This window comes from Canis lupus, chromosome 10 (assembly GCF_011100685.1).
Source record: "Canis lupus familiaris isolate Mischka breed German Shepherd chromosome 10, alternate assembly UU_Cfam_GSD_1.0, whole genome shotgun sequence".
Lineage (NCBI taxonomy): Eukaryota > Metazoa > Chordata > Mammalia > Carnivora > Canidae > Canis > Canis lupus.
Window position 1 is genome coordinate 19285802 of NC_049231.1, and position 26189 is coordinate 19311990.

At 49.4% G+C, this 26189-nt stretch overlaps 2 long non-coding RNA genes across 3 annotated transcripts; one reads left to right on the plus strand and one right to left on the minus strand.

The window, feature by feature from the left end:
* Window positions 1-32: 32 nt before the first annotated feature.
* On the minus strand, window positions 33-5417 carry LOC119873601. Its single transcript, XR_005365470.1, has 3 exons — window positions 4572-5417; window positions 2914-3058; window positions 33-1988 (listed from the first exon to the last, which is right to left on the minus strand). It is a non-coding gene; the product is annotated as an uncharacterized LOC119873601 (long non-coding RNA).
* Window positions 3518-11079, plus strand: LOC119873602. Of its 2 annotated transcripts, none has more exons than XR_005365472.1 (3): window positions 3518-4001; window positions 6993-7799; window positions 10026-11079. It is a non-coding gene; the product is annotated as an uncharacterized LOC119873602 (long non-coding RNA). The 2 variants fall into 2 exon arrangements; XR_005365471.1 differs by lacking the exon at window positions 10026-11079 and adding an exon at window positions 8799-8929.
* The last annotated feature ends 15110 nt before the right edge of the window (window positions 11080-26189 follow it).

Sequence of the window (26189 nt, forward strand, 5' to 3'; positions counted from 1 at the left end):
GAGAGAGGGAGAGACACAGGCAGAGGGAGAAGCAGACTCCCTGCTGGAAGCCCGATGTGGGACTTGATCCCGGGATCCTGGGATCACGACTTGAGCCCAAGGCAGATGCTCAACAGCTGAGCCATCCGGGCGTCCTAAGCACGGGGTGCATTTCGTGATCATTTGGGAAAAGATTCCTAAGAACAATGAGAGCAAACAGGGAAGCTGCATCCAGGAGGGAAGGCCGAGGGCATGGCGAGGAACACAACACTCACAGAGACCCAGGAGATAAATCAGAAGTGACAAGGACGGGCGAGGCTGGCTTCCCTGGAATTACCGGCATAAGGCAGAGCTCCAGATCATCAGAGCAGCACGTGGGGAAGATGCAGGCAGGATAATGAGGCCATCGGTGCTAGCCACGGAAGACATCTGATGAACCGGGGGCCCTGGAACAGAGGCTGAGGCAAGCGCACCGGGCACTGGCATGGAACGCCAGGGAGATGAAGCCCCCCAGGGCTGAGTGAGTGGACAGCGTTATCCGAAAATCTGACACAGAAACAGCTCGAGATGAATCTCGATTAGGTTATTGGGCTTTAGAGACATGACAAGATAATTCTCTGGATGTGCCGGCAGGAACGGAACAGCGCTGTCACCTACCAGACACAAGTACCAGGCCCCAGCACGGTGGGTGAAGCGCAGAACCCAGGTCTCTGCCTTCAGGGAGTCAGACACTGGGATCTGCGTGCCTGTGGCATCTCCAGGGGACTCACTGTGACCTGAGCGTGTTATCATTTACATACAGAATTTTATATTTATGTTTTTCTTTGAAATAGAAATATGAGAGTCAGCTGTGCTCAAGCACGAATGAACACAGGGAACAGGTGACCAAGGACGGCTTCTTGAAAAAAATATATATAATCAGAAAAAAATACATAATTTGGGCAAATCAAAAGAAGGAAAATGAAGACACCCAATTCAACTCAGGGTCTACCAACCCAGGAGAACGGATGTCAGTTATTTGGACACAAAATGAACAGAGCTTTCAGAATTCCTGAAACAAGGGAAGCATTTTATTCCAGCCCAAGTCAGGATGGCTGTCTGGATACAGAGTCTTCGTGAAGAAGACTGCTCTGGGAAGGGGGCGTCTGGTGAAGGTCATGCACAGTTTTTACATAAAAAGTTACAGATTATTAGAAGGTTGCAGGCCTTTAAGTTTGTAGGATATGCAGGATTGCATGACTTTAATCTCATGGGAACCAAGGACATTGGTTCCTTCTTTATCTTGCATTCAGAATGCTCCTTTTCACATATTTTTGTTTAACGAAGCAGATGTACAACGTGGACTCGGGGCAGAAGGGGAGCCCGTGCACTGAAGTTTTGCTGATCCATTAACATTCAAGGATAGCCTCCCTGAGAGCCCAGGGGAGGGGCCCACAGACATGAATCAGTCATCCCCGGGGGAAGATGCATCGAGCGGAACTATTATACCCAGCTAAATTGTCTCCCTGTGTCCAATCCCTCCATGACCTCCCCAACACGGGAGCCCTGGAAGGAGACATGGATAAAACACCTGCTAGAGAGTCCAGTTGAATAACATGGTTCTGGAGACGGGGGTGGCAGGGTGGGGGTGGGAGTGGGCAGGAAGTGGGGGGAGGTCCAGGGACAGGAAGTGAACACACAGCCCTTTAAAAATTATCACGAAACAAAAACTACTGCATGAACTATTGTCTTGGAACAACATCGACCTCTGCAAGAATGAAAGGCAGGGTTGAAGAAACGTCAGGGGAGCTGGAGGTGAGGACAGGGTGGCCCCCTGTGAGGGGCCATGGGTACAGCATGAAGTGAAAATGTGCAAACGAAAATGTGCAGAGGGAAAAGGAACAAGGTCCACCTAAGGTTTCAATGTGCTTGTTTTCCTTCTTCTTGGAGGTAACAGGATAATAATGCCGGTGGTCAAGGAACAGCTAAGTTCAGCGGTTTCTTCAATCCCTCTTCTCTTCTCTCTTATCCTTTTAAGGGAAGTAAAGGAAAATCACGATCTTGCTGCCGATGCCATCAGGACCCTCATCTTGGGAGGTATGGTTATTTCCATCCCATAGCTGCCTGTCTGCTCGTCTCCGTCTCTGCATCTCCTGTCTCTCTATCAAGAGCCATCTGGAGTTTTTATCCCCGCCTGGTGTTTCTGGGTGAAAGGGTTTGCAGTGATTGGTTGCTTTCTTCTTCTTCTTTTTTTTTTTTTTTTAAGATTTCATTTATTTATTCATGAGAGACACACAGAGAGGCAGAGACACAGGCCGAGGGAGAAGCAGGCTCCCTGCAGGGAGCTCGATGTGGGACTTGATCCCAGGACCCCGGGATCATGACCTGAGTCGAAGGCAGACGCTCAACCACTGAGCCACCCAGGTGCCCCCGTGTGCTTTCTTCTTCATACGTTTGGAGTAGCTCTAGTTCTTTACCATAAGCGAATATTACATTTGCAAAACCTGTGTGGTCACTCGATGTAGAAACAGAGGAGCTGCATTTGCCCCTCCCTGCAGTGTGTCTGGGGCAGGGGGTCTGGGTGGTGGGCGCAGCACCTCAAGCCATCGCGGGACCTGCTGGGCACTCAGCACCTGCCTGATGAACTCTCGTCCGCCGTGTTCAGGATGTTGGGATGTGGGGTGAAAGTCTACAGTGGCCGAGTGCGTCCCCCATCTTCACCTCAGCAAATTATGGGGATGAAGGGCCCTGTGGTCCCCATCAGGTCCCCAACCCCTTGGGCTGCCTCCCCATGCCCCGTGCACTTGTGCACACTAGGGAGGAGGTGGGCTGAGAGGACCTCCGGGCAGGTGTGTGTGTGAAGCAGGGGGTGGGCGAAGGATGGACTGAGTGCCCGGGGCACCGCCGTGGTCCCCATCTTGGCACATTGCACACCCCCTGAAATGTGATGCTTACCTCCTGGCCACCGGCTGCCCACCTACATTGCCTCTGCCCTAGACAGCTGGCAGCAGAGGCCAGGAGCCACCGCCGTCCCTCCACGTGTCTGAGAGCCTGGTGCGCTGCCCTTGGCACCTCGCAGCACCCGTGTTCGCGTGCGGCCCTGGCAGGAACGACCAGCTTCAATCTGGCCGTGCCCGCCTGGTGCACGGCCCCCCACTCTCTGCCTCCAACCGGCCATCCTCGGGGGGGCCCGGCTCTTGCCACAAACCCTGCCTATCACAATTAAATTGCTTTCATTTCCCTTTATGAACTGAAGCATGTTTAAAGGACCTGAATTTCCACACGGTGCATCCAAAGGCCGCTTTTTTTTTTTTTTTTTTTTTTTTTTTTTTTTTTAGGGGAGAGGGCTTTGCTCCCCCCCACCACTTCCAGGTTAACGAAAACATCAGGAATGAACAAGACAACTTGGGTGGTTTCCACTACTTTGAACGGCACAGGTTGCTTTCCGAAAAGGGGACATGGGAGCTTCCAGAGCTTTTGCTCCCAATAAAACTGCTGAAGCAAGGTCAAACATTCCCAGGAGGAGATAAAATGTTAATAAATGACGGCCATTGTCCCACATTTCTGAATTTATGCAGTACATCTCGACGGCATCGTTCTCCCCTTGGTTAAATTCAGTGAGTAATTTCTGACTGTATTCATTGCCGGAGGATATATTTCTTTAGAGTTAAATATCACTAGCTGTGCATTTTGATATGAGGAATGCAGGCTGCAATTTATAACCGACAAGACCGTCAGTGAATCTGGGCTGCGGAGAAGCGGGGCGCAGGAAATGTACGCCGGCTCCAGTGTTTATTTTAGAATTCATTTGTGAGGAAACATCATTTCAAATTCCACTGTCAAGTTCTCATCCGGGATTGCTCATTCCTCCAGCAGACACCCAGGGGCGGGCGGAGGCCGGCCGGGCCGACACCCGCCAGCTCCTGTGCTCGCCGGCGGCGCACTCCCTCCCGTGGGCCGAGGGGCCCGGGCCTGGATGGAGGGGCGGCCGCGGCGGCCGGGTGGGGTGGGCCCGATGGCCGCGAGCCCCTGGACGTGCACAGGTGAGGAGCGAGGTTGCGGGGTGGGGGGGCAGAGCCTTTGTGCTAGGGGGGCTTGGGGGGCTCAGGGGCTCCGGGGGCTCGGGGACCCTGCGCGCCGTCAGCTGCGGGGCTGGAGATCACGCTCCAGAAGGGGCCCGGGAAGCTACATGTATGGGAACGGGTCCTCTGGAAACACCCCTTCCCTCCTCCTCTTTCTTCCTCCTCCCCTCCCTCCCTCCTCCCCTCCTTCCCTCCTCTCCCCTCCTCCCCTCTCTCCTTCCTTCTCCTCCCTCCTCCTCTCTGTTTTCCCTCCTCTCTCTGTCACCTCCCTCCTCCTACCCCTTCCCCCTTGCCCCCTCCCTCCCTCCTCCCTGCACCCTCCCTCCTCCCTTCACCCTCCTCCTTTCCCCCTCCTCCCCCCTCTGCCTTTCTTCCTCCTTCTCTTCCCCCTCCTTCCAACTTTCTCCCCTACTCTTCCCTCCCTCCTCCCTCCCCTCCTCCCCTCCTCCCTCTCCCTCCTCTCCCTCCTCTCCCTCCTCCCCACCCCTGCTGCCCTCCCCTCTCCTCTCCCCTCCTCCTATCCCCTCCAACCTTCATCCTGGACTGAGGGTGGGGTCACTGGAGCCCCTGTTGTCTGGCACAGTCCTTGGGAACCCAGCACAACACGGCGAGTGGCCTTCCCTCTGTCCTTCATCCCTCCGCTGAGAGTCTGTTCGATGAGCCGGGGACCCTGGAGAAGCCTGCCCTCGTAGGAGGCCGCAGCCTGCAGGCCAGCGAGGAATCGAGTGGACCGTGCAACCCAGCCGGCCTGCTGGGACGCAGTGGCTATGGATCCACTCTGCCACCCACGAGCCATGTGACCCTGGGCAGGTGACCTAACCTCTCTGAGCTTTAGCACTCAATTGTGCGGAACGTGGTAATGATGTTCCCAACCTCAGGGGTCTGCCTGGGAGTCAAGCTGGCCGTCGGGATGGAGCAGGTGTCCCGCGAGCACCGGGTCCCACTCCTCTGTGCGTGGCTTACCAGCCCCAGATGGGCACGTGCCTACCCTTCATGGCTGCAGAGAGAAGCGGTCGGGGGAGGTCGGGGGCGCAGGTCACCACTGGCACTGATCCCATTGGTGTCTGTCCCCTGACTGTCAGGGACACTCCCAGCTGCTGCCCCCACTGGGCTTGTCCAGCCCAAGAGGTCATGATGCACCTGCTGCCTGCACCGGGGACACGCGTGGGGACCTCGCCCGGCACCTGGCACCTAGTTAACACTCGCGCTGTGGTGTCTGTTCCATTATCTAATGTTCCCTACAGCTGGGAGGAGCAGGTGGGACCCCAGCGATGCTGGACCGCGTGGTGAGCGATGACCGCCAGTCCCTCTGCGGGCGGCGCCGCGGGGCTGAGGGCAGGGTCTGTGGGCCGCCCGCCTTCCCAGCCCTGAGATGCCATATGGCTCCCCGCACGCCCCAATGTGTACTCTGTGAAAATAGCACAATTCTGAAGCCTCCTGACAAATTTTATGGGTTTTTCTCTTGTGCTAATTTATGGAAAAACAGTTCCTAACCGTGTATCCACAAAAGGGCTGCCTGCGCCGTGGCTGCAGAAATCCACCAGCAGGACGGTCTCTCAGTTTCTCGAGAATGATCGTCCGTTTAACGCGGACACCCCGGGAGGAGGGTGTCGCTCTATGAACACGCGTCTGGGGGTCCCTCTGTTTCCACGGGGACCGGGAAGCTCTCAGAACTGGGGGGCAGAGACCGTGTGCTGCTCTGGTGAGGGGTGTGCGGCTCCGACTCCCTTTAGGCTGCGGCCTGGCCGTGGCCTGTGTCTGTGACCTGTCCCCACTCGCCTCCATCCGGCGGCCCTGCTGGGCACAGGGAGACACTGAGAGATACGGGGAGACACGGGGAGGACACAGGCAAACACAGAGACACACAGGGAGACATGGGGAGGACATGGAGAGACACAGAGAGACACGAGGAGACACTAAGAGATATGGGGAGACACAGGGAGACATGGGGAGGACATGGGGAGGACACGGAGAGACAGAGACACAGGGAGACACTGAGAGACACAGGGAGACACGGGGAGACACAGAGAGACACAGGGGGACACTGAGAGATACGGGGAGGACACGGGGAGACACGGGGAGACACAGGGAGGACACCGGGAGGCCATGGGGAGGACACAGAGAGACACAGAGAGACACAGGGAGACACTGAGAGACACGGGGAGGACACAGAGAGACAGAGAGATACGGGGAGGACACAGGGAGACACGGAGAGGAACGGGGGTGGCTGTAGGCTCTGAATGCCATCGCGGGTGCTCGAGGAGGATGCAGACGAGGTGTCAGGGAGGGAGCTGGCCTCTCCGTGGGCTTGGCCGGGTGACCGGGGAGGGTTCCAGGCACGTGCCTCATGCTGGGCTCCTGGCAGCAGCTGTGGGGCGCTGGCCCCGATTCTGTGTGGCCCCGAGGTAGGTGGTCGGCAGGTTCCTAGGGAAGGACCCCCCGGGGCTCACGCCCTTGCCGCTCGCCCTTTGCCGCACCTGCGCTGGCCCCGGCGCCACCTCCTGACCCACGACACAGCATCGGGACCGGCCACTCAGGAGGGCGCCAGGACTCCGAGGCCCTGGGCGGTGCTCGCCCAGATCTGCCCGCAGGTGCTTTCTGGACTCGGACACCTGTCCCTCCTCCCGGGCCTGCGGCCGCCCCCCGTGTCTGCTCGGCCGGGCGGGGGCAGGGTCTCCTCCAGGGCGACCGTGAGGGCTGCACGCGCGGGGCCCTCCTCGGGGCGGAGCCGGGGGCCTGTGTGTGGGGCCTGTGGGGCGGGAGCCCGAAGCCGGCCGGACCCGGTGCGGACCAGGGAGGTGCGCTCATGGGGACGCAGCACCGTTGTCTCCCGTCGGGGTCAGGAGGGCTTCAGCGCTGTCCCCGTCTGCCTCCCAGGCACTTGTCCCTCTGCCACGCCTGCGGCCGGGTGGCTGTGCCACGACTTCCCACTCCCGTGTCCCACGTCCGCAGGTCGGGCCAGGGGGCCCCGGGAGCTCGCGTCCCGGCCTCTGCTTTCTCGAACCCCCGCCCGCCCCTGCTCTGCCGTGGAGTCATGCACACGAGAGCCTCGGGCCAAGAGCCAGCACCTTCCTGCCGAGGAACTGTGCTTCGTGAGGAGGAACCGCGGTCCCCGACGTCTCTGCGTCCCCGTCTGCCACGTGAGCCCCTCACCGTCCAGCCCCTGCGTCACAGACTTCCGGCTTACCCGCTATCCGTGCAGTGCACGCCCGGGGCACACGCAGCACCTGCGCCCTGCCCTGGGTCTGCTGGAGCCCGAGGAGCAGCCTGCAGAACCTTCTGGCCTGGGGTGTAGGAAATGTCCAGTCTCCATGGCCGATAAGCTGCCGGGCAACACTGTGTGGCTTTAACACGGGGTCGCCGTCGCTAGTCTTGCAGTTCGGGTCCCTGTTTGTGAAAATAAACGCAAATAGTTAGAACCAGGGACGCTGGCCCTGCACCCTCACCGGCCTCGCCCGGCCCCGCAGCCTGAGCGGGGGTGGTCTTCAGCCCTCCCATCGTGCTGACGTACACGGGCATGCCTCCGCCACTCCCCAGGTCCCCTACGTCAGCGCCAATCGTATCATGCCATCCACGTGTGTCTCTGACCGCTTGTGACTTCGCTGACACCCTGTGTGCAAGCCCCGATGGTGCTCCGTCCCCTCTGTGGACCTGTGCTCCCCAGCTCAGCGAGTCCTGGGCAGCAGTGCACGCGCCCCGCTCTGAGGCCGCAGGTGCTGGGTGCGGCGGTGACGGCAGGAGCCCTGCTGGCTTCCCCGGGTGAGTCCACGCTGGGACACTTCAGGGGCTTCAGCCTCCAGAAGTCCCTTCCTGGATTCCGGGGGGACAGGGGGTGGCGCGTGGGCTCCTGAGGGCTCTGGACATCAGGCCTATCCTGACGGGGTCGGGCAGGGCGTGGAGGACGTGAGGCAGCTGGGGCTGTGCCCACTCACCTCCCATCTGCACCGTGTCCAGCCCACTACAACTGTCCCCTCTGTGACATCGAGCTAAGTCCTACGGTGCTCCGACCCCTTCCTTGCTGGCGGGCAGCCCTCCCCGCCTCGGGTCTCCGTACTCACTAGCTCTGTGGCTTCGCACGGGTGCCAAATGCTTAGCCAGCGGGGCTGGGGACACTCGTGGCCTGCTTTGTGCCCAAAGCCGGTGCAGACAAGCACCCAGCGAGTGCTCCTGGGCTGAGCGGAGGGGTCAGGCCGGGGTAGCCTCAGGCCGGCCCATGGAGGGGCCTTCGTGATACGGGGCGGTGTCTCGCTTCTCACGCACATCCGTGGATGACCACCACCAGCTCCTCAAAGGAAGGGCCCTGTCTTGCACATTTAAAAATAGTCCACGGTGTCTTTCTCCGAGGCTGGCACCTACGAAGGGCGCCGAATCTTTCGTGACTCAGTGTCAGAAAATTGCATCCGAAGGCATAGGGCACTGAAAACACTTGCCCAGCAGCCCCTTGGGCACAGGCCCCCCGGGCCGGCCAGCAGCTCGCGGCCAGAGGACGCCTCTGCCCTCCCGGGGCCCTGGCTCTCCGACTGGAGAGGCTGTCGGGGTCCCGTCTGTGCATCTGTGGAGCCGCGGGAGGGACATGCCGGGTGGACTTGGGTGACCCCCATGAGGGAGTCCCAGGCTCTGCACCTGGAGAGCCCCCCCCCCAACCCTCCAGGAGCTTGATTAGAACAATGTCTGGGGAAGACAATCTTTTTTGGCTTCAACTAACAAAGAGATTCAGAGCCTGAGCCAGCGAGCCAGCCGCTTGCCTGTCTTCCCCAGGCTGCCGAGCAGCGCCGGGCGGGCGGCGTGTTCCAGAAAGGTGTTGCAGGAACTGGCGCGTCCTCCGGCTGGTCTCAGCTGCAATCCGCTCTACGCGGGGATGAAGTGGTTCCAAGTGGATTTGTCTCAAGAGGAAGGATGTTCTCAGCAGGCGCCTGCACCCCCTGCCCGCCCGCCCGCCCGCCCGGCCGGCCACCAGCTCCGGGGCACTTCACTTCCATTTAAGTGGTATTTTTCCCTCCAAAAGCATTACATGCACACTATAGAAAACAGAGAAGAGTGAAAAGAAAATAATCCTAATCCAGTCACTCAAGCAAAAGCTATTACTACCTTTTTCTTTTTTTTTCCAGGTTTCTTTTTTTGTTCTTTCTTTCTTTCTTTCTTTCTTTCTTTCTTTCTTTCTTTCTTTCTTTCTTTCTTTCTTTCTTTCTTTCTTTCTTTCTTTCTTTCTTTCTTCTTTCTTTTCTTTTTTCTTCTTCCCCCCCCCTTTTTTTTTCTGTTTCCTTCTGGACCTTTCCTTTGTCTCCAAACTCTAAACTGGAAGAGCTGATGGGGCCGCGGGCCAGGCCCTATTCTGAGTGCCCCACAGACCGTGTCCCCTGCTCCCTCCAGCAGCTGTGGAACCCCCACCACGTGGAGTCCTACTGGGGGAGAGCTGCCCAGCGATCCAGCACCCTGGAGTCGGGCTGAGCAGGAACAGGAGCCCGGGGTCCCTACTGCGCAGACGGAGCCTTGGTCACTGCCTGGCCCAGCGCTTTCCCACAACAGAAGGGCGGCCACACACGAAGTGTGTCTTTGGGCTCAACTCTTTGTGAACGTGTTTATGACCTGGGTGCCCCGTCCCCCCATGGCTGGGTATTCCGGGTCTTTCCAAACGCTCTCAGTGGTCAGCAAGGTGGCGGGGAACACTTTATTTCTTGGTGGCATTTCAGGTTAGGACAGACCAGGGGACTTCCTCCATCACGTGATGACAGTCGGACGGAGCGGCTGGTTTGCCTTGATGGCATCTGCACCCGCGGGGTCACAGGAGTGGCAGGTGTCTCTCCCCCTGCTCCGCACACAAATCTCCGATGGCGGCCTTGTCCCTGTCAATGCAGCTGCTAAATTATGGAGCCAGGATTTGGACACAGGTCCAGCTGGCTGCAAACCCTACACCCCTCCCTGCAGACAGGGGTGCCTCCCACCTCATTCATTCACTCACTCATCATTCATTCCTTCTTTGTCCAGGTGCTGAGCTGGGCGTGGAGTCAACACGAGTGTGCAAGATGAGCAAAGCCCCCTGCAAGCAGGAGCTTATGTTCACGTGCGTGGTGTGCTGTGTGCACCATATGTGCTGTGGTGTGTGTGTGGGTGTGTGCGTCTAACCACAGACAACAAGCTAGTAAATAAGTGCACAAGCAAGATCAGCCCTAAGTGCGGTGTCTGCAGAGGGAGCACCAACGCCGGGCCGTGGGGTGGGGGGCTCCAGGAGGGGAATGTGGGGGCGACACCGGGTGCCCAGGACGATCCCTCCCAGTGGGTGTCGTGTAAGCTGGAGATGCTTTGTCCTCAGGAGCGTGCAAACGGTGTGGAGGCTCTCAAAGCTGCCGGCTGCACGTCCAGGGCTGGGGACTGGGAACAGGTACCAGCAGGTGCACAGGGATGATGGGGACCAGACTTGGTGGCTCCGCTGATGCTGCCTGAGCAGAGCAGATCACAGAAGGCCCCGTCTAGGTCCTGCTGGGGCCCCGGGCATTCCTGGGGAGCCCGTCCCGGCTGGGGTGCTGAAGCCACAGCTGACACCTGGGGTGACCACCAGAGCCAGGCCCACGCTCAGCTACGCCAGCGACGGAGACCGCTGTTTGAGGGCAGATGTGCTCCCCGTGTCCCAGGCCGCTGCTCCAACAAGGGCCCCGGGGTCTGCTGGAGGCCCCATCTGCCAGATGGCAGCAACACCATGCCAGGTGGGCTGTCCCCTGCTCCATCAGCCGGGGAGGCGGGGAAATGGAGGCTGAAGGTTGGAGCGCGATGTGCTGTTGCATTGACCAGGTCCAGGGGAGGGTCGCGTCTACACTCGTGAGAGACACTGGTCTGTAGCTTTCCTTTCTCATACTGTCTGGCTGGTGTTGATATCAAGGTCACGCGGACCTCATGGAATGGGTTGGAAATATTTCCTCTGCTTCTAATTTCTGGTAGGGATGTGAAGAATTGGCAATTTTTTTTAAAGATTTTATTTATTCATGAGAGACACAGAGAGAGAGAGGCAGAGACACAGGCAGAGGGAGAAGCAGGCTCCATGCAGGGAGCCCAACGCGGGACTCGATCCCAGGACCCCAGGATCACGCCCTGAGCCGAAGGCAGACACTCAACCTCTGAGCCACCCAGGGGCCCCAGTATAATTTCTTTCTTAAATGTTTGACAGAATTTACCAGTGAAACAATTGGACTGGTGCTGTGTTTTTTGTTTCCTGCTTTTTTTTTTTTTGTAACATGAATTAACTATTTATTCAATTTTCTCAATAGATATAAACCATTCAGATGATCTATTTCTCCTTATGGATGTTTTGGTAGTTTGTGTCTGTCGAGGAATTAATTGGTCTATTGAATTTAAGTTATCAAATTTGTGGGCATAAACTTGTTCGTAGGATTCTTTTATTTTCTTTTTAACATCCATGAGATCAGGGATGATGGATCCTCTTTTGTTTCTGATATTAATAATTGATGTCCTCTCCTTTATTTTCTTGGTTAGACTAGCTAAGGGTTTTCAATTTTATTGATTTTTTTAAAAGAATCTATTTTTGGTTTCATTGATTTTTCTCTGCTGATTTCTACTCTTTGACTTAATTGATCTGCTCTAATTTTTATTATTTTTTTCCTGTTTGAGTTTTAATTACTCTGCTCTCTCCAGTTTCCTAAGGTTGAAAGTAACTTGCTGAATTTAGATTTTTTTCTTTTGTAATATATACACTAATAGCTATAAATTTCCCTCAAAGCACTTTATTCACTGTGTAACGCAGATTCTGATTGTACATTTTTATTAAATAAACTTTTAAAATCTTAGGGCAGTTTTAGTTTTACAGGAAAATCACAGATACAAAGAGGACCCATATATCCCACATTCCAATTCCTTTATTTTTAACCATATACATTAATGTGGTCCATTTATTACTACTAACTAACCCATGTTGATACAGTATTGTTACCTAAAATCTGTACTTTACTCAGATTTTCTCTGTTGTTAACCAATGTCCTAGGATCCCACATTATATTTAGCTCCTGTTGGATGTGGTGGTTTTTCAGACATTTCTTGTTTTCAATGACCTTGGCAGTTTTGAAGAATACTAATCAGGTCTTTTACGGGATGTCCTTTAATTTGTTGTATTTTAATTTTCATTTAGTTGGCTTTAACTTTTCTGGAGTCTTTTTCTTTAACCCATGTGTTATTTAAAAGTGTGTTATTCCATCTCAAAGTCATTTGGGATTTTCCAGCTACTTTTCTGCATTTTATTTTTAACTTTGTTGTGGTCTGGGAACATACTCTGTCTGATTTCTATTTTAAAAAATTTGTTAAGCTGTGTTTTATGGGCCAAAATGTGGTCTGTCTTGCTGAGTCTCAGGAAAACTTGAGAAGAATATGCATTGAACTATTGTTGGATGAAATATTCTATGAATGTCAATTAAATCAAGTTGATCAGTGGTGCTTCTCAGTTCAACTATGTCCCCACTAATATGCTGGGTCAGAAGAGTGTTGGAGTCTCCAACAGTCATAGTGGATTTGTCTATTTATCCTTGTGATTCTATCAGATTTTGCTTTGTGTATTTTGATGTTCTGTTGGTAGGTGCATACATGTTTAGGAATGTTATATGTTTGTGGAGAATTGACCCCTTTACCTTGTTCTGAAGTTGGATGCATCTAAAATTTTGTAGTTATTCCAACTTTATTTTTATTATTGTTAGTTTGATATAGCTTTCTTTATCCCTTTACTTCTAGCCTCTCTGTGTCTTTATATTTAAAGTGGGTTTCTAGGAGACTGCTTATAGTTAGATCTCCCTCTTTTTTCTTATTTACTATGACATTCTGGTTTTGGTATATTTGGACCATTCCCATTAAGAGTGATTATTGGTGTAGTCGGATTAGTTTCTACCATGTTTGTAATTATTTTCTATTTATTGCATTTGTTTTTCATTTCTTTTCTCTTTTTTCTTCTGCCTATTATGGTTTTAATTGGGCATTTTATATGATTGAATTTCCTCTCATTTCTTAGTAAATGATTATACTCTTTAGTGGTTGTCCTGGAGTTTCTAATATAAAGTTGAATATTTGGGGTCCATCTCCAGTAATACTATACTGCTTTACATACATTGTGCTTATGGTATCACTTTCTCCTTCCCATCACTATGGCACTGCTGTCATTTATTTTAACTCTCCATATGCTATTATCACTCAATATATTGTTATTATTTCAAGAAATTGATTATCTTTTAGATCCATTAAGAATAAAAAAAGACTTTTACCTTCATTTTTTTCTTCTCTGTTACTCTTCCTCTTTAAATGTAGATCCAAGTTTTTGACCTATGTCATTTACCTTCTCCTTGAAATACATTTTTAAACCTTTCTTGCAGAGCAGGTTTGTAGGTGATGAATTCTCTCTGTTTTGTTTGTCTGAGAAAGTAAATGAAATGCCATAAGACTAATAACAACCACCACAATAATAACAGATTTATATTTTACAGCCCTTTATAGCTTATAGAAGCCTTTCATTGACCTCTTTTTCTCCACAGACCTAATTGTTTTATCCTTGGTACCCCCCATCTCCTACATTTCCTGTTTTACATCCATCCACACTCCATAATTGCTGACTTATGTTGCTGTCTCTTCCACCAGACAGTGAGTCGTTAAAGGCGGTGGCTGTGTCTGCTTAATTGTTTCATCTTCATAAACCTGACAGTCTCTCAGTATACACATTTTTAATTAATAGACTTAATTTTTAGAGTTTTAGATTTACAGAAAAATTGAACAGATAGCACATAGAGCTCCCATATGGCTCCATCTCCATACACTTTCCTCTATTATTAACATCTTGCATTAGTGTGGTACATTTGTTACAATTAATGAACCAATATTGATATATTATTATTAACTAAAGTCCATAGTTTACACTTTGGTTCACTCTTTGTGTTGTAAAGTTCTCTGAGTTTTAACAAATGCATAATGTCATCACCCACCATTACACTTTTCTTCAGAATACTTCCTCCACTCTGCAAATCACCTGTGCTTCACCTACACATCTCTCCCTACTGCCTCCATAGCTTTGCCTTTCTTATAATGCCACATCATTGAAATAATATATTATGGGACCTTTTCAGAGAGGCTATGTTCACTTAGCAATGTCCATTTAGGGTTCTTCAGTGTCTTTTCATGGCTTGATCACTCATTTGTTTTAAATTGCTGAATAGCATTACGATATACAGCTGTATTACAGTTTTTTTATCCCTTCATCTACTGAAGAAAATCTTAGTTTCTTCTGTTTTTTTTTTTGGGGGGGGGGACTGGAAACTGAATAAGATCACATCAAACATTTATTAGATTTTGTTGTTGTTGTCATTGTTGTTATTATAGACATGTTTTCCAATCAGTTGGGTAAATACCTAAAAGCACAATTACTGATCTCTTGGTAAGAGTATGTTTGGTTTTGTAAGAAACTGCCCAACTGCCAACGGAGGCTGTACTATTCTGCATTCCCACACCATCCATGAATAAGAGTTCTTGTTGCTTCACATCCTCACCAGAATGTCAGTGTCCTGGAATTTTGCCATTCTAATAGGTGTCTGGTGGTATCTTGTTGATTTAGTTAGCAATTTTCTGACATACAATGTTGAATATATTTTAAAATGCTCATTTGCTATCTGTAAATCTTCTTTGGTGGGATTTCTGTTCAGATCTTTTCTTCATTTTTAAAAACTTGGTTGGTTGTTTTCTTACTGTTGTTTTAATAAGTTTGAGAAACTTAGTGTTAACAACTTCTTTGTGTATTTTAGATATGAGTACTTTATGACATATGTAGTTTGCAACAACTATCTCTCAGTCTGTGGCTTGTCCTCATTCTCTTAACAGTATCTTTGGCAGAGTAGAAAATGTTAATTTCAGTGAAATCCAACCTGTCAATTTTTTCATGGATAATGCTTTTGATGTAGTATCTAAATAGTCATCTCTAAACCCTGTAACCTAGATTTTCTCCTATGTTATCTTTTAGAAATTTTGTAGTTTGGAACGCCTGGGTGGCTCAGTAGTTGAGTGTCTGCCTTTTGCTCAGGACATGGTCCTGGAGTCCCGGGATCAAGTCTCACATTGGGTTCCCTGCATGGAGCCTGTTTCTCCCTCTGTCTCTGTCTCTGTCTCTGTCTCTATCTCTGTCTCTGCCTCCTCTGTCTCTCTCTGTCTCTCATGAATAAATAACATCTTTAAAAAAAACAAAATTGTAGTTTTGTATTTTAAAATTAGGTTCATGATCCATTTTGAGTTAGGTGTGTGTGTGTGTGAAGTAGATTTGTGTCTAAATTTATTTTTCTTGTGTATAGATGTGCAAATGTTCAACATTATTTCTTGAAAAGACTATTCTCCTTTAAATTGCCTTTGCTCATTTGAAAAGATCAATTGCTTATATTTGTGTAGTTCTGTTCTGGGCTTTATATTCTGTTCTATTGATTTTTTTGAGAGAGAGAGAGAGAGAGAGAGAGAAAAGGCAGTAGGGAGAGGCAGAGACAGAGGGAGAGAGAGAATCCCAAGCAGGCTTTATACCCAGCATAGAGCCCAACTTGGGACTTGATCCCATGATCCCAAGATCATTATCTGAAGCAAAATGAAGAGTCAGAGACTCAGCCAACTGAGCCATCTAGGTGCTCTAATCTATTTTTTTTTATTCTTTTCTTTCTAATACAGTATTTTCTTGATTACTGAAGCTTTATAATAAATCTTGAAGTCAAGTATTATCAGTCCTCTGACTTTGTTTTTCTTCATATTAGGTTGGTTATTATGGATCTTTGCTTTTTCAGATAAAATTTAGAATCGATTTTCCATATCCACAAACTAACACGGTAGAATTTTGTGGTTGCCTTGGCTTTATAGATCCAGTTGAAAGGAATTGACATATTAACAATCCATGAAGATGAAAAGGTCTCCATTTATTTTGGTCTTCTTTGATTCTTCTCATCAATTTTGTTAGTTTCCTCATGTATATCTTGTATAGATATAGTTAGATTTATATGTAAGTATTTACTTTTTTTTGCTAACGTAAGTGATATTGTGTTTCTAATTTCAAATTCTAATTGTTCGTTGCTCATAAAAGCAATTGACTTTTATATACTGACCCTGTATCCTGCAACCTTGCTTTATAACTTATTACTTCTAAGGTGGTGTGTGTGTGTGTGTGTGTGTGTGTGTGTGTGTGTATTTTTTAGGATTTTCTGCAAGACAATTATGTCATCTGTAAACAAGAACCACTTTATTTCTTCTTTCCCTATCTGTATCTGTATAGCTTTTTTTTTTCTTGTCTTATTGCATTAGCTAGGACATCTAGGATGATTTGAATAGAAGTGGTGATAGACTACATCTGATAAATAGTAGTGGGCAGAGTTGCTCATGAGTTCCTTTATTATCTTTTTAATGTCTATGGAATCAGTGATGATCATGCTTTGATTTCTGATCAGTAATTTGTGTCTATACTTAGTTCTTGCTTAGTGCAGCTAGAAGTTTATCACATTTATTGATCTTTTTGAAGAACCAGCTTTTAGTTTCATTGATCTCAATTGATTGCCAATTTTTGTTTCTGCTCCAATTTTTATTATTTATTTTATTCTACTTACTTTAATTTGCTCTTCTTTTAAGAGTTTCTTAAGGTAGAATATTGATTTTCTGTCTTTCTTCTTTTCTGATAGATGCACTCAATGCTATAAATTTCCCTCTAAGCCTTGTTCTTGATGCATCTCACAAATTTTGATAGATTGGGCTTTCATTTTCATTTAATTAAATATATCTTAAAAATTCTCTTGAGATATTTTTTGATCCATGTGTTATTTAGCAGTGTGTAGTTTACTTTCCAAGCATTTTGAGATTTTCCAACTTGTTTTCTGTTATTGATTTCAAGTTTAATTCTGTTGTGGTATGCAAGAATACTTTCTATGATTTATATTCTTTTAAATTTGTGAAGGTGTGTTTTATGGCTAAGAATGTCTATTTTGGTTAACGTCCCATGTGAGATTAGGAAGAGCATGTGTTCTGCTGTTGTTGAGTGAAGAATTCTATAAATGTCAATTATATCCAGTTGATTGATAGTGCTGTTCGGTTCAACTATGTCCTTACTGATTTCGTGTCTGCTGGATCTGTCAATTACTAATGGGGGGTGTTGAAGTTTTCAACTCCAATAGTGGATTTGTCTGTTTCTCCTTGTATTTCTCTCAGTTATTTGCCCCACATATTTTGACACTTGTTAGGTGAGTTCACGTTAAAGACTCTTATGTATCTGTGGGTAATTGATCCTTTTATCATGATGTAATGCTCCTCTTTATTCCTGATAATTTTCCCTATTTTGAAGGGTGCTTTGTCTGAAATTAATGAAGTCCCCTAAGTTTTCTTTTGATCGGTATTGACATGGTATATCTTTCTCCACCTCTTGATTCAATGTATCTGTGTCTTTGAATTGAAAAAGGGTTTCTTATACATAACCTATAGTTTCTTTGTCATCCACTTTGACAGTAACTGCCTTTCCTTGGGTGTATTCAGACTATTCACCTTTAAAGTAATTATAGGTAGAGGTGGATCACTACTTACCATGGTTCTAACTGTTTTCTATTCATTACACTTGCCAGTTATTGACATTAAAAAAAATTCCTCTCTTTTTCTGCTTTCTCTAGTTTTAATTGAGCATCTTATCATTCCATTTCTGTCCTCTGTTAGTATACATTTATACGTATATATCTCCCTAGCCTTTGCAATATGCATTCACAACTTATCTATCTTCAAATGACACCGTGTAGTCAGGTTGCAGGTGGTGTAGGGATAGCAGAGTATTCTGGATCTCCCCCCTCCACTCCTTATAATATTGCTGTCATTCCTTTCACTCATTAATATATTCTAATCACCTAGTACCTTATTGTTATTATTACTTTGAACAGTTATCTATTAAATTAAGAATAAGCAAAATAAAATATTTTATTAGACTTTTCTTCTTTCTCTGGTGCTCTTCATTTCTTTCTGTAGATCTGAGTTTTCATCTATATAATTTTCCTTTTCTCTGAAGAATGTCTTTTATCATTTCTTGAAGAGCAGGTCTTCTGTCGGCAAGTGTCCTCAGTTTTTATTTGTCTGAGAAAGTACTTCTTCACTTTTGAAGGCTAACTGTGCTGAATACAGACATCCAGATCGGTGCATTTTGCTTTCAACTCTTTAAATATTTGACTCCAATCTCTTCTTACTTTCATGGTTTTTAGAGAGGAATCTAATAATGTAATTCTTATCCTTGTTGCATGAAGGGTAAGCTTTTTCCTCTGGTTTGTTTCTTTCAAGGTTTCTTTTTGTCTTTGGTTTCCTGCAGTGTGAATATAATAAGCCTATAGATAGAGTTTGGTTGCTTATTATGCTTGGTGTTTTCTGAGCTTCTGGAATCTGTGGTTTGGTTTCTGTGATTAATTTTGGTAGATTCTTAGCCATGATTACCTCAAATATTGCATATTCTCTGGCCTTCCTCTCTCTTATCTTTCTGGTATTCCATTACCCATATACAACTTCTTTTGTAATTATTCTGTAGTTTTTGAGTATTCTGTTCCACGTTGTTTTCTTATTTCTATTTCATTTTGCAAATTTTTATTTTTATTTATTTTATTTTATTTTTATTATTTTTTAATTTCAAAAATATTTCATTCCTGAGAGACATAGAGAGAGATAGAGGCAGAGAGAGAGGCAGAGACACAGTGAGAGGGAGAAGCAGGCTCCATGCAGGGAGCCCAACATGGGACTTGATCCCAGGTCTCCAGGATCAGGCCCTAGGCTGAAGGTGGTGCTAAACCACTGAGCCACCTGGGCTGCCCTCATTTTGCAAATTTTTATTGATGTATCTTTAAGATCACTGATTTATTTATTTATTTTTTTGGCCATGTCTGGTCTACTTTGATAGCCTATCAAAGGCATTTCTTCATTTCTGTTAAATTGTTTTTGATTTATGTAATTTCCCTTTGATTTTTTTTCTTTGAGTTTTCATCTCTATCATTAAATTACCCATCTGTTCTTGAATGTTGTCTTCTTTCCACTGAGCCCTTGGCATATTAATCATAGATGTGTTAAATTCCCAGGTTGATAATTCCAGCATCTGTGCAGTGTCTGAGTCTGCTTTGTTTCTTCAGACTGTGGTTTTGTCTGCCTTTTGGCATGCCTTTTAATATTTTTTCTTGAAAGCTGGAAATGGCATATCTGGTAATAGGAACTGAGGAAATCAGGCTTTTAGAGTGAGGTTTTAAGTTGTTCTGCCGGAGAGTGGGACTGTGTTTGGTGGTTGCTCATGTGCCAGAGGCTCCAGTTCCTTTGTTCGTTTGCCGCCCCCCGCCCCCATTGCTTCTGGGTTTCCCTAACACTTCCTTCTTAAATAGAGTCTGTATCTTGACGCTCCTTCTTCTTTAACCACCCTCCCCCCTCCACCATCATACTGGAGCCTGATTGGTAATAAGGTATTGAGGAAGGCAAGTGTTTCATGGTTTTATGATTACATTTGACTTTTAAATTAAAAAAAAAATTAAAGATTTTATTTATTTATTTATTTATTTATTTGAGAATGAGAGAGAGAGAGAGAATGAGTGGGGGTGGAGAGAGGTAGAGGGAGAGGAGAAGCAGAGTCTTCGTTGAGCAGGGAGCCTGACCTGGGACTCGATTCCAGGACCCTGGGATCATGACCTGAACTGAAGGTGGATGCTTCACTGACTAAGCCACCAGGCACCCCATGTTTAATTTTTTTTTTCTTAGTGGGCCTGAGTTCTTGAGCTATGACCTTCAGATGTGCTTTTTATCTGTTTATTCTCCCCTTACTGAGATAAGAGTGCTAGAAGTCAGGTCAGGCTCTGGGAAAGTAGCTTCCCTTGAAGACAGGCAGGCTTCGTTAGGGAGAACAGAACCCCTCAGGCATAGCTGGCCACTCCCCCCACTCCCCTGCCCCGTCCTTCCTTAGTGCACTCGTCTTAGGACTTTCACCCTGAGACCCAGCTGAGAGAAATGCCACAAAACCTGGGCCCCCAGCAGTTTTCAGCCCTCCAGGGGCAGCCTCCAGACTTGCATCCATCCTTGCATGAATGTCCTACCGGATCCTGGCCCGCAGCTCCTGCTCCCAGGAAGCCAGCCTCAGCTGTGATTCTCTGCCTCCCTGTTTCTCTCTTCGGTTGTCAGGGCGGCACTGTGCCGTGGGGCCTCAATTCTCTGATAGACCTAAGTTGTTGATTTTCAATTTGCTCATTGTATTTTCATATTGTGAAGATAGGAGTGACGATCCTTAAGCTCTTTTCATGCTGGAGATGAACTGTATTTTTCCAGTGGGATCCCAGCACCCTGGCAGGTGCTTCACTACGGCCCCCCCCCAGTGGGAGAGAGATGCTCACCGCTGGCGCCAGGTTCCTTGCTGCTGACTTGCCTTCCACCCTCCTTCCTTCCTGGCCCCATGGCACAGTGGAGACAGGCCGCCATGAGCACAAGAGGCGGATGGCATTGCAAGGTCTGGTTGGAATATGGCCTCGTGCTGAGACTTTCTGTAGGTAGAATTCTGTCCCAGGATTCCTCAGCTGAGCCACGTGCTTGCCCTAGTTCAAGGCTGTAGGACCTGTCCTGGCTGTGTCTGTCTGTGACCTAACGTGTGTGATGGGAAGTGGAAGAGTCAGGATGGCACGCTGGCTCTGCAGGTGGACTGCGGGTGGGCGTGAGGGCCGAGAGCTGTGACTTTGATCTGAGTGCTGTGAGCAGGCCTCCGCGGGCTCCTTTCCCTCACTCCTCATGCCTCCTGCTCTGCACCCACACATTCAGAGTTGCACGCTCTCCAACCTGCAGAGCCCGCCGTCTGCACAGCTCCCTGCCCCGTCCGCCCTCCCACTCTGTTTCCTGCTCTGCAGCCAGGCTGGTCTGTAAGAGAAAAGATCAGATACTGCTGTTCACCTGCTCCACACCTCTGGAGCTTGCGCTATCCCTAAACTAAAGCCCCGGGCCCTGGCCCTGGCTGGCGAGTCCTGGGCCTCTCTGGTCCTTCCTCCTGGGCCCCCGTGGGCTCACCCGCTGGACGGCCCTGTTCCAGCCATGTGGCCTCTCTGCTTCTCCTCAAACTCTGCAAGCTCCTCTGGTCCTGCCGTGCATGCATGCTGGCTCTCTGCAGGGACCTCCCTCTTCGAGCTGCCTCCCCACCACCCTGCGGGGAGTACCGCTGTCCTCCCCAGCCCGACGCCCCAGCCCTCACACTGCTCCTCACCCTGTCAGGCCTCATGCAAGAAGAGAGCGTGTTCACATTTATGACACATCTCAAGACCGCACCGCAGAGCACGAAGCCCAGCACGGGGTCCTCTTGAGCCAGACCCGCTCCCTGTATGTGCATTGATTTGCTTTCTTATTGCATCTTTCTATTTTCGCGCAGAAAATAAATGTCCATCACGCTCACATCTGTGTTCTGAGCACCTGGCCTTCCAAGTGCACTTGTCCAGCTTGGGAATGAAGCTGGCAGAGACACTGGCCTCCTTTGTGGGGCTGGAAGTGGATGAAGGACAAGACCACACAGGTTCGGGTGGGATTGCTGGGTGGGATTCGCAGATCGGCTCCACATTCCCTGCAGGTGCTTCCACACCTCCCCGGGCACAGCGGCAGCTGTCTGAAGACCCCCACTCTCGGGCGGCTGGAGACAAAAGGCGAGGTTCTGGGTGGGGGCAGGAAAGTAGGGAAGGATGTCGAGCTGATAAAAACCCCTTTTACATTTGCGGCTGTAAAACTTTATAGAGATTTCTCAACACAAGACATGAATAGTAACCATGCTTCCTTTTCAGTAACTGCCAAAGCCGCCAACACCCGTGAGGCCCTTTGCAAGCGGGATAATCCCTGGGCGCCCGGCCCTGGGCAGGAGGCCCCTGGAGAAGGAGCTCCGTGTCCAGGCTGGCCTGGGAATCGGGCAGCTGCTTTCAGAGGGAGCCAGCTGGGGCCTGCCCACCCCGCTCTCTGCGGGCAGGGATGAAGTTGCCACCGAGCCGCCGGGCCTGGTCCACAGCAACCCCCAGCGGTCTATTCCAGAAACTTCTTCCCTCCCAGGACCAACTTGGGGGTGGATCCCAGATGATCTCATGCTCCACTTTGTTTTTTTTTTTTTTTTTTTTTTTTTTTTTTTATTCATGATAGGCACACAGTGAGAGAGAGAGAGGCAGAGACACAGGCAGAGGGAGAAGCAGGCTCCATGCACCGGGAGCCTGACGTGGGATTCGATCCCGGGTCTCCAGGATCGCGCCCTGGGCCAAAGGCAGGCGCCAAACCGCTGCGCCACCCAGGGATCCCTCATGCTCCACTTTGGGCTCCATTTTGCTCCCCTTTGGTGAGCTGCCCACCCCCCAATTCCCGCCCAGTGCCGGGCCTCAGCTGTTAAGGAGAGAGAGTCGCTTCGCTCATGTAGCTGATGGGACTGATCGAGAGTGAGTGGCTGCGCAGGACGCTGGGGTCCCCGTGTCCAGGCCCAGGGGCTGGAGGGCAGGAGCTAGGGCCAGAGCCAGGGAGGAGAGGCTCCCCTCCTTCTCTTCCTCCCTCCCCCAGCTGCCCCTTCCTCTCCCTCCCAGACCAGAAGGCTTCCCTAGCGGCTCTCTGCGGTCAGGCTCACTACAAAAAGGGAGCATGCCAAAGTGTCCTCGTGTGTCCGACACTGCCTGTCCCCTGGCAGCCAGTCACATAGGTGATGATTCATGCTGTGACACCCAGGTGCAGGGGCTTGAGCTCTGACTGCGGGCTGCCAGGCCGGGCTGCTTCCACGGCTCACACCAACAGGGCAGGTGCCCTTCTCCTCGTCAGCCTGAGGTTCAGTGTGTGTGTGTGTGTGTGCATGTGAGTATACATATGTGTGAGTGTGTGAGCATATGTGTGCATGTGCATATTTGCGAGTATGTGTAAGCACAAAAGTATGTACGTGCATACACACGTTTGAGCATCCATGTGCATGTGCACACACAAGAGGATGTATATATCCACACGCATGTGCACATGCACAAAAGTGTATGCATTTGTGTGAGTTTATGTGTGTGTTTGCACATTTGTACACACATGTGAATTCATGTGTATGAGTAAGTGTATGCATCTGGGTATGTGTGTGACTATGTGTGCACATGTGTTCATGTTTGTGCATGTGTGTACCTGTGTCTGTGGCTGTGTGTGCATGAGTGTGTACATGTGTGTGTGCGTGTGCGTGTGCATGCTCCCATCGCACTGCATGTCTCAGTGGAGAATGGAGAGCCGCCACTCCAGGGAGGTGTAGGCCCAGGCTGGTGTTCTCACCGGCAAGCCTCCCACATTGACCCTGAGACCCTACCCCTAACACCCCTGTCCTTGCCCTTGGGCGCCTCATCCACCCCTCCTAGCATCCTCCAGCGCCCAGGGCCCAGTGACTGTCTTCCCCAGGGCAGGCTCCCTGTCCTTGGTTTTCAGAGTCGGCCCTTGATGCACCTGCCTTGTCACTCAGGTGATGAAGATCTCTTGGAATTCAAGTCACGTGGTGCTCCTCTGAGGTCCTCCTGGGGTGGTCCTGCCCCAGTCTGCCATTTCCTCGGGCCCACAGCACAGGGGCCGGTGCCAGTCAACACCCAGAGGGACCGGCTTGGCTGCTGTCATTCTTGCCATCCTCATTAGGCTGTGCGTTTGTTGGTGACAGAAGGCTGTCTCTTGTTTCTTTGAGCCCTCAACCCCATCCCATCCATGGCAAAAGCTCTTCAGAGACAAGGAATCATCTGCTTCGTTCAAGATCCAGCCAGAGCTGCATACATGTCCTTTCTCCCGTGCTTGGCTTTATTTCTATTCCATGCAGCCCCCAATTGGAGCAGTTCCTGTGGCCAGAGTTCCTCTGTGCTGTTTAGACCCTGGGAAGTAGCAGCACCTCGGTGACTTAGATGCTCCAGGGTTGCCCTTGCAGAGCACGTGGTCGCCTCAGCACACAGGACTCAACACTGAGCGGGACCCCCAGCCCACTTGAAGGAGGAAGTGACCATGCCGCACAGCAGAAGCCTGGAAGGCACCTGTGTCTCCCTATGAGTCTTCCTGACCTCGGATGAGAGACCTGCTCCTGCACGGAGCTCCAGCCCAGCCCCAGCCCTTACTTGGTGAGTTTGCAAATGGCAGCCTGTTCCCAATGGACTTTGGGCAGTGGGGTTATCTTTGGGGTAAACGTGACTTCTTCTTCAACTGGAGAACTCATGCTGTGCCCGGGATCTCCTTAGTGTCTTCAGATGCTGCACATGGGAGGTTGCTCCTGGCCCCTGAACACGGACATGGGGTGCCTCTGCACTCTGGACCTGTTCTCATGTGCCACGTTCAGTGTAAGCAAACCCCAGCTCCTTCCACAAACAGACAGACACAGACCCTACACTGTCATGCTACTGTACACACTCAATTTGGCAATTTATGTTTGTACTCAATGTTATATGAAAAGCCCTTTTTGTTTTATTACATGGAACTTTTCACAATGACTGTAAATGCTGCCTAATAGCCCGTCAAGTAGATTTGTCATAATTTACTTACTTTCTGCTCCACCCTCCCACAAACACACCATTGACGTGCTCTTGTCTATTGGCTCATGTTCGAAAAAGAACCTTCTGGATCCTCCACTGGACAGGGCCTTTGGGAAGGCCCAGTTGGAGTCTGGGAGGCTAATTGGAGGCTGATGCAGCAATGGAGTCTTGGGTAGAGCATGCCTACATATGTCCATTGTACATTTTGTTGTAATTATTTCTCTTCCTCCTGTGACTCTGAACAATTCAAAACCAAGGTCTCTGCCTCACTCAATTTTGTACAGTGAAGCCTTCACACAGAATCTGGTCCCAGGAGTCATCCAGTGAACGTAGATTGAACACTGAGTGAGTGGTGAGCAGTCAGGGAGAGCAGAGGTCATGAACCTCATGCAGGCCAGAGAAGGCTCACTGAGGTTCCAATCAGATTCCTGGATACCTGGCAAAGGATAGAGGAGCATCTCAGAGAGCAAAGTTTGCACCAAGAGCGAAAACCTAGAGTAGATTGATTTCGGTTCCATTAAGGAAGACTTTCGGGACACCCGGGTGGCTCAGCGGTTGAGTGTCTGCCTTCAGCTCAGGGCGTGATCCCATGGACCTGGGATGGAGTCCTGCATCGGAGTCCTTGCAGAGAGCCTGCTTCTCCCTCTGCCTGTGTCTCTGCCTCTCTCTGTGTCTCTCATGAATTAATAAATAAAATCTTAAAAAAAAGGACAACTTTCAATTAAGAAGGATTTCCACTGGGAATGACTGATTAAAAGCAAGAGTTTTATCATCACTTTCTGGTTCCTATCACTGGTTATTTTGCTTCACAGTTTGGATACCTCCAATATATTATACACGTGTGTGTCTTTATTTTTGTCTTTCTTTCCTTGTAGAGGGAAAGAATTTCTTTTTTCACTACTAAAACTCCAGTTACTCGAACTATGATGCATGCATTGAAGGCCCTCAAATAACATGTTGTGAAGGAACAGATGGACAGGTAGGTGGATGGATGCATATATGGATAGATGATGGATAAATCAATGGATGGACTGATGGCTAGGTGGTTGGGTGAGTGGATGGGTGGATGGATGGGTGACGGATAAGTAGGCTGGTGGATGAATGGATGGATAGATCGATGGATAGATGGATGGATGAATGAGTGGGTGAGTGAATGGATGGATGGATCAGTAGGTGGGTGATGACGAATAGATGGATGGATGATGGATAAGTAGGCAGGTGGATCAAAGGAAGGCTAGATGAATGGATAAGTGGATGGATGAATGAATGAGTGGTGAGTGGGTAGACAGGTGGGTAAGTGAGTGGGTGCATGGGAAGGTGGATGGATATTGTTGGACTAGATGGCCTCCAAGGTTTCATTCAATGATGGAATCTGCCTGCTAAGATCTGCCTCCTTCACTGCATTATTTCTGCAGCTTTTTGATCTTGAATAACTTGATGTGGCTCCCTAGGGGGTCCTTTGTCTCTGTCCTCTCCACATCCACTTCCTGACTAAGCACCTGCTCCTTTCTACTGGTTGTCACCTTGGACTCAGGTCCGTCCTCTCCTTCCGTGGTGCAATCAAGCAAAGCAGGGCTGAGACCAGTGTTTGCCAAACGCCCCTCAGGTAGTGACAGGTGGCCTGAGAAATAACAAAAATAGTGCCTTAGGT